The sequence below is a fragment of the Callithrix jacchus genome, chromosome 3, assembly GCF_049354715.1.
Source record: "Callithrix jacchus isolate 240 chromosome 3, calJac240_pri, whole genome shotgun sequence".
In the NCBI taxonomy this organism is placed as follows: Eukaryota; Metazoa; Chordata; class Mammalia; order Primates; family Cebidae; genus Callithrix; species Callithrix jacchus.
Window position 1 is genome coordinate 97,193,595 of NC_133504.1, and position 9,449 is coordinate 97,203,043.

Consider the following 9,449-nt stretch of genomic DNA (forward strand, 5'->3'; position numbering starts at 1 on the left):
AGGGGTAAACCTCAAAGACATACTTAACTTGCTCAAAGGCTCACAGCCATTGATGAAGTTGTGGAATCCAAATGCAAACCTACATTGGCTTGGGGTTCATAGTAGGGCCACGCCAGCATGAGGCATTAAATGCTAGAAAGGCAAAGCTAGTCAGATGTCAAAGCTAGTCAAAGCAAGGTTCAAACATAGAGAGGACCAAACACAAACACCAAGTTCTAAAGTCAGGGTAGTCTGTGACTGCAGAGCCCAGAGTTCAACACTGGATGAAAACAGAAGAAAGCGAGGCTGATCAACAATAAGCAATAAGATTTCCTTGGCCACTGCATGCACACCCGGGAAGTTTGCCATCGTCTTTGTGGGCTGGTATAGAGGTGGTATGAAGCACACAAGCCGGCTGGCTTAGGACCAGATGCAGGGCAGAGAGTGGATGAGCGTCTCTACCAAAGTGGATATTTTTCACAAAGCACCTTCCTTCCTATAGCTTACCCTAGGTCCCTGGACCTCCACTACCATCTGAGACTCCGGAAGACTCACAAACCCAAAGCAAAATACCTGGGTTGGAATCCCCAATTTATCACTAACTAGGTAACCTTGGTAAAGTTTCTTGTCCTCAGTTCCCTTGTCTGCAAAAATAAAACTAATACCTCAGAGTCATTGTGATGATTAAATGATTTAATATACATCAAGCTCTTGGAACTGTACACAGCACAAACTTAGTAGTCTTTACTACTTGTTTCTAAGCATGACCTTTTGGGCTAATAGATACCGACCTGGTAGGGTTTGACTCTGTCTCCACCCAAATCTCATCTTGAATTGTACTCCCATAATTTCTATGTGTTGTGGGAGGGACCTGGTGGGAGATAATTGAATTGTGGGGGCAGTTTCCCCATACTGTTATAAGTGAATACTGTTATGTAGTGACTAAGTCTCATAAGATCTGATGGTTTTATCAGGGGTTTCTGCCTTTGCATCTTTCTCATTTTCTCTTGCCACTGCCATATGAGAAATACCTTTGACCTCCTGCCATGATTCTGAGGCCTCCCTAGCCATGTGGAACAGTAAGTCCAATTAAACCTCTTTTTTCTTCCCAGCCTTAGGTATGTCTTTTTCAGCAGCAGGAAAACAGACTAATACATGGCCACACACACAGAGGGAATTAGCAACAGAGGATATAATCTAAAGCTCATAAAGTCATCAAGAGGCTAAATTCTCTCCAAGTTCCCTGAACACCAGGTGTGGACACAACAGACTATTTTAGGATCCCACTCACCAAAGACTTTGCAAGCCACACTTTCCAAGGTTCAATGACTTGGCAGGAAGGAGTCCACAGGTGTCAGACCTTTAGAACTCTTCACTGGGTACGCCAGAGATTGACAGGTTCTCCAACAATACACTACGCATCTTGACTTTGATTTAAGGCAACATTCTAAAATGCTTTACTAAAGTAATTGTTAGCACTCACATAGGAAAGAAGTGAAGACTAGTGAAGATCTTACATTTCTTAACATTCATTTATAACAAACTAACCTAATTTATTTATTTGGTTGTCTCCTTTCACTCTAAATTTAGGTCTAAAGAAATAGAATAACCGACTTCAAATATTTGAAACATTGTTGTGTGCATGAAGATTACATGCATTCAACATGACCCCAAATCCAGGGATCCAAGCAGCTGAAAAACAGATTTTCTAGTTCAATAAAAATAATGAAACCTTTCTAACAGTCTAAACCACAGGGATGCCAACTTCCTACCGGTGGGTTGAATTTAAACCTCGTGCAATCTTTTGTTTGGCTTACAAATAGTCACACAGTACTGCATGCTGCTGTGCAGCTGTACTTTCACAACCCGTGCAGTTGTGCTCAGTGATCCAGAATCGTTCACATTAAAATCCAAATTTCTCTATTTTCTTTCGAAATGATGGTGTATACCACAGCCAGCATCCCTGGATAGTATTGTGGATGGATATGTACATTCTAGTCACCTGGAATGTCACTAGTTTATAACACCTGTGCCTAGAAGGCATCTGAGTTAAAGTCTCAGATAATCATCTTAATAGATGCAAAGAAAGATCTTCTTCCACCATTAAGATTCTCTGATTCTCTAATCCTCTAAGCCTAAATGTCATTCAACAATCTTTATCTTTGCTTGTCGTTGCTTATGAGGGTAGCAGGCCTTGTGTGTTATTTTCAATAAGAATCTAGCACCATTCTCTGCTTTAAACATATGTCTTATTTGGCAGCTCTTTGGCCGGCAGCTGCAATGCTTCTCTGTCTCAAATTTCAAAGTAACTTTACGAATAAGGACAGGAAATGCAAGTGCTTCAAAAAGAACTTTTCCATGCACTCCTGTGCTGATAAATGCATGTTGAAGAGTAAATTACTACAACAGCTATCTATTTTTAACTGACTTGAGTCATATTACTTCAATACCTGCTTCAATTAAATATATTGAATTTCCTGACATTCAACGACACCAAAATTTTTTCTTTCACTTTGCGAATTTTATTGATTTATATTCTTGAGTAAATAAAGATCACAAAAGAAAGAGAGTTTAATGAATATGTTAGGGCTGATCATGCTATTATCATTAATCAGAAAAAAAAAAACAGACTGGCAGTAACATTGTTCAAAATAAAACTGTAATTAAAAAAAAAATAGCAAAATATAACCTAGTCAAAGTTTGTGGGCATTAGGTAAAGAAAATAAAGTAAGCTTGTTTTTACAAAAGCTAAAACTGTGGACTACAACTTGATATAACATGTGGGAGGTTATGCTTCTAAATATAACGTAAATTAATCCTCTTGGTCACTAGGTATTACGCAGTCTCACCATCCTCAAAATTCAATAAGAGAATCATCTTAATAGAGAAAATAAGAAAATCCTCAGGGAACTTCTCAGAGGAAATGTGATATTAGTTTGCTTTCATAAATGTGTCTGCTAAATATTATTAAGGAAAACACTCATTTCTGTGATCATTATCCAATAAGAAATTATAAACTACAACTTTATGAAAGTAAGTTACCTGATATTTTAAAAAATAAAAAACCCAAATTTAAAGTATTTTCCTGTTTAAAAATGTCTAGATGCACCTAATACCAAAAGAAACTTATTTCTTTTATTTCTATTATTTGAGAAATAAAATTGTATCCTACTGACAACTTTTGGAAAACAAATATAGCTTGAGAGCTCAATAGGATTTCCTGATTAAGAGAAAGAATATACTACTTAGAAAGCTCTAAACATCTGATCCTAAAACATTTTCAGATCAATTTAAAATGAATAAATTCTGCAAAAATATTTCAAATATTTTCGGTTCAAAGGCCTTGCTAACATAGTTGACCCTCTATAAGCTTAAATTATTCTACATAAAATGAAGGAAACTTACAAATGACAACAAACTGAACTTTTTCTTCCACTTTCTTCCCAATAAATCCAATAAATGTATACAAGAGCTGTAGTCTGAGATCATAAAGAACCTTCTGTTTCCAGTGGCAGGATGGTGCCTGGGGAGCAAAAGTTAGGGGTCTGAGTTTGAATAATTGAGTTAACATTTGCAATGCACAGAAATGAGCAAAAACATTACAGGCAGAAGTCTAGAGTATTGTTAAAGCAGAATAATATGATGCTAGGAAAAGCATATCTTTGAAATCATACAGGCTTAAATCCTTATGTGGGTATTAACAAAATGATCTGCTTTCAGGCGAAAAAGAAAATGACAGTAAGGGACAGGATACATGGCTTGACAGTTTGCATGAGAATACTTGTTAATCATGTCGGTTTTAGGTTCTTCATTCTGAGGAAATCATTGGCGGCTTATAGAGAACAGTTAAGAGAGAAGAGGATGTTTAATTCAAAGTAAGGACCATCTTTGACTATTTGGAAGTTTCTTATAAAAGATAAGATCACTTATGTGATCTCTCTGAGAATGTTAGATTGTGCCAAAGGGCACCTTGATCAGATGAACAAGCACTTTATAGCAATCAGAAAGAACTGTCTTACAATACTTTACAAGGAGGTCAGCTGCTTCTCTCTGGAAAGAAAGGTTGGGTGACCACCCAGCAGAGATGTGGTAATGGCATGACTGTGGTGGGCATTGCAGAACTCTCTTTGAATTTTGAGGGCCCCGCAAATTCTGACATTCAATTGGCTTCATAATTTCAAGTGTTGGTTTACATAAGTTGAGGTCATTCTCAAAGTTCAGCTCTGTTAAATAAATTCCTAGAGTTCAGAGAGCTATGAGAATTCACCTTGAACTAACATTATGATTCTGAATTCTGGGTTTTTTAGGCCATAGAGATTTTTTCCCCTTAGCAGAAGCAAAGTGGCATTTGGAACAGAAACTGTTTTTAAAATATTTAAGGAAATAACAGTGAACAGGACATTAAGTGAAAAGCTTTAAGTCTTTGAACCACCTTTGGAAAAATTATAGTAGTAAGGGAAATCAAACATAATTGACTCCATTTTGCTTCTACCAGGCAAAATTGCTTTTGTCCTCTCTTGTGCAGAGAACATAATAGCCCTTTCCTTGAAATGATCCATTCTTTGTTCAAAGATTGAAACTATATTTGTAAAAACTAATATGAAGCCGCAGATTGGAATTATGGTAGAGGCCTGAACTTTACTAAAGAATAGGCAAGGTTAAACAATAACCATTCATTGCTTGCTTAGCTTGCTTTTCTGTAGTTGCTTATTGCCGAGAGTCACATAACCAAAAATCACAAGATTTGTTAATTTCCACAACTGCTTCTATATATACATCACTGTTGTTAGACCTAAAGGACTAGTCTTTGAGCTCTTTCTCAGATTTAGCATTTTGACATACCAAGAGACACCACTTGGACCTGTGAGCCATACCAAGAAACTGACTCAGTTGGTCCTGCAGCTCCTGGCTAGGAACTGACTCAGCTGTGGGTTTGACATCCCTGTGACTCCATCCCCAATCAATCATTTCAGTTCCCCAGACCCTGCCTGTCAAAACATCCTTAAAATTCTTTCCTCTGAATTTTCAAGGAGGTGAATTTCAAAAATATCTTCTGTCCTCTTCCCACATCTGTCCTGTGATTATCTAACTCTTTCTCCACTGCAACACCTGCTGTTCTCAGTGTATTGGCTTTTTGGGGGCAGCTGGCAAGAATGACCCAGTGGGCTGGAATAGCTTTAGTGCACAGCTTCCAGATTAAAAGATAAAGTACCTCAGAGTCATGTGTGTGAGAATGTTACAAGATATGTGCCTGAAATTTAACCCAAAGAAGCTAAATGGCATGATATTACCAGGCAGCACCAAATTGCAGAATTAGTCTCTTTCAAGAAACTGAAATAAGCTCACTAGAAAAAATTGCTAATATAGAATATTTTAAAGTTGTTTAGTGCTACTTTAATTTAAGTACAACAAATCTATACGTATTTTGTCAAAAAGCTATCTCTACATCACATACTGGAGCACTTGGTATGATGTTGGTACATTAAAAGTGCCATGCAAGGCAAGAATGACTGACTGAAAGAATGAATGAGTGAATAAATTTATGTAAGACAAAACAATGGGGTCATAATAACACACATAACAATATTTACTGGTACAGAACACTCTGTGCCATCCTAGATTTAAAGAATTTCTCATTTACCCATTTGTAGGGCTTCCTGGTTAATAATTCATTCATTTTAACTAAGCATTTCCTCTGTGCCAGGTGTGATACTAAGAACTTTACACATATTTTCTCAGTTATTGCTCATAAAAAAAACCTTTGAGACAGTATAGCATGAAGGCTAAGAGCACAAACTCTGGAGCCATACTGCATGGTACTGGCAAAGCACCTACTAACTTTGTCAGTTTGGGCAAAATATTTAACCACTCCATGCTCAGTTTTCTAGTCTATAAAATGGAATAAAGGAAGTTCTTATCTCATAGACTTCTTAGATCAGTGCCTAGCACAGAGAATACTTTGAAAGTACTAGCTGTTATCATTCAGATGTAGCACCAGACTGCCTGTTTTCTAATCCCACCTTCACCTCTACCTATGTGATCATGAACAAGTAACTTAATCTCTCAGTGACATGGTATTTTTCATCTGCAAACAGATGAAAATAAAAAAACCTTGAGGCAATTTATCAATTAAATAAGCTAATATACAAGTACTTAAAACAGTGCATGGCATATAAAACACTCAATAGTTGTCGATTATTATAACCTTTATTTTACAGAGGAGAAAACTGAGGTTTAGCAAAGGTAAGTGAATATTCCAAACTCATGTGCCATGTGAGTGTGCCCCAAGTCTCAAATCCAGATAGACTGACTTCAGTGGCTTAATTCATTTTAAGTGGTCTTTAAAGAAATGTTGACATGTTAAAGAACTCCTACCTAGTAATAATATTTTGGATTCTACCATAAATATTCTGCATATGTCATTGGATGAGACCTATATGTATTGAATTGCAAGCAGTCATTTTCCTTACCAGCCTTCAGAAAGGAATACTTAAATCTTAAAGGCAACAGCATAAAATATGGTGGATACTTCCATTTTCCACAGCAGTAATACTTGGCATGATCACTTTCAGATAATTTTTTGTTTTTATTTTTGAGATGGAGTTTCACTCTATTGCCTGGCTGGAATGCAGTGGCACAATCTTAGCTCACTGCAACCTCCGCCACCCAGGTTCAAGCAATTCTCCTGTCTTAGTCTCCCAAGTAGCTGGGACTACTGGTGCATGCCACTATGCCCAGCTAAGTTTTGTATTTTTAGTAGAGATGGGGTTTCACCATGTTGGCCAGGATGGTCTCAATCTATTGACCTCATGACCACTCCACCCATCTCTGCCTCCCAAAGTGCTGGGATTACAGGTGTGAGCCACCATGCTGGGCCTCAGAGAATCTTAAATATGTCTTTCTCCCTTTCTCCTTTCTCAGTGCTTGTTACCAAGCCACAATTGCTTTGAAGCTCTTTATATCCTCTGATTTCTGATTTTCTTTTCTCTTGCCCAGAAAAACCATAGACTTACCCAGTGCCAAACATTGTACATTGAAAAAAAGTATGGATTTGTAATTACAGAAACACTGGTAAATTAATATAGAAGATGACATTATTTTGCAAATATTAAAGCAATATTCTTAATACCCTCCCCTTTTAAGTCCTTGCAGCTTTTCCTCACCAATTGAAGCTTTGAGGTTTGTTGCTCTAAAGAAAGAAAGAGACTAGAATAAAGATGCTATTGATCAGCTCTGATTCTCAGAGCTGACCTCTCTACCAAGAGAGAGCATACACTTGGAAGCTAGGCTGTCAGGAGAGAGATATTTAAATCACAAAGCCTCACTTTAAGCCTGTGGACAGGTGGGCTGGTACTGCAGATCACAAAACCCACAGCTAGTACCACAGATCACAAAACCCACAGTATGACAGGAAGGAAGTAGAAATCCTGCCTTTCCAGCCTGGGTGAAGAGAGGCAAAAAAAAAAAAAAAAAAATGAGAGACATATGCATCTGCTCTCCTGCCTCTTCACAAGGGAGGTATATTACATTTAGGGGATGCCTAAACCACACAGGAGAATGTGTGGTAGCAATAGAGTAAAAGTTGAGCACAAAGTGTGATTAGGTATGAGAAGGGACTTAGTTGAGTTCTCCTAAGATAGACTTTCCCACTTGACCCCAAGATGGCACACAGAAGTCAGTTCATAACAGAACGTGGGTCTCTAGAAAGTGAGTCTGGGTCAGTATGGTTAGGACAAAGTGTTACAGGGACTGACTGGATGTCACAGACATCTTAAAGCCAATGATCAAAGAGAACTACTTGGCCTCAACCCTATATTTATAGAGAATGGACAACAACCTCAGCTTCTAAGCATAAGAGGCAAGCAATAGTCATAGTAAAACATGAGGCATTTCCATAGAGACCAAGGAATCATCCACAGCCTTGAAAATAAATCTGAGAGAGTGTTTTCTTTCCCTTTACTATAGGATCTTCCTCTCATTACACCCAGATTCCATGTTGGAGAGAAGAAGGTTGAGAAGATGAAAACCAAAATACTGGGATTTAAACCAAAACACACTAAGTTGCCTAAATACTCGAACCATTGGATTGGGCTAAAGTTATTAGATTAGAATAAATTGTTTCACCCACTTACTCAGTAGATTAGGCACAAACAAAACTTCAGCCTAAACTACATTTTCTTTTTACAGCTATGTATGGTGTATGTAAATTGGCGATCCTTCTCATACCAGTAGATTTTCTTTTTAAACAGCAGCCAGTAGTTTCCAGAAATTTTATTAGCAAAAAGTCAATCATTAAGAGAGATATTATTCTTTCTTGTTGGAGCCCTTGTATCTTATCTAATACAAATGCTGAGGACACTGAAACTCAGAAACGATAATAACAAATACAAATAATAGCAAATACATACATATGTGCAAGTCATTGTGCTAAGTACCATACATGCCTTATCTCAATTAAACTAATATTAGGCCATTTTTATGGATGAAGAGACCAAGGTTTTTGAGGTTTTTCATAATTTCGTGAAAGTGCATATGAGATTGGAATCTAAGGCCACTTTACTTCGGAGTCTGAGCTCTTAATAGCTACACTTCCTCCTGAGAGTATGAGAGCAGAGCCACCCATTCTTCATGTTGGTATTAGTACTGCTGTATAAAAGTGTTCTCACAATAACTGTACAATGTGTACACAAGGTTCACAGAGTTTCTCAAGGTGGAAAATAAAAATAAAAAGGAAGGTAAGAGTGATGTGTGATTATTATTTCGGATTCATTCTCAGATGAATCATTCCTACCTTCCTTTTAGTCCCACTTCTTATCTATCACTTCTACCTACCTACCTACCTGCCTACCTACCTACCTACCTACCTAATAATCTCATTCTGTTGCCTAGGCTGGAATGCAGGAGTATGATCATAGCTCACTGTAACCTCAAATTTCTAGGCTCAAGTGATTCTCCTGCCTCAGCCTCCTGAGAGCTAGGACTACAGTTGCGTGCAACTTTTTTTATTCTCCACTAATTTTTTAATTGTTTCTTTTTTTTATTGTAGAGATGGGGGTCTCGCTATATGGGCCAGGCTGGTTTCAAACTCCTGGCCTCAGTCATTCCTCCTGTCTCAGACTCCCAAAGTGCTTGGATTATAGGCATAAGCCATAGCACCTGGTGCCCCAAAGTAAACTTTTTGCAATGAATGAAAGATAGAAGGAAGGAAGAAAGGAAGGAGGGAGGGAGGGAGGGAGGGAGGGAGGGAGGGAGGGAGGGAGGGAGGGAGGGAAGGAGGGAGGGAGGGAGGGAAAGAAAGGAAGAAAGGAAGAAGGAAAGAAGGAAAGAAAGAAAGAAAGAAAAGAGGGAAGAGAAGGGAAGCCCAAAATCTCCTTAAGATGATAAGCAACTTCAGCAAAGTTTCAGGATACAAAATCAGTGTGCAAAAATCACAAGCATTCCTATACACCAATAACAGACTAACAGAGATA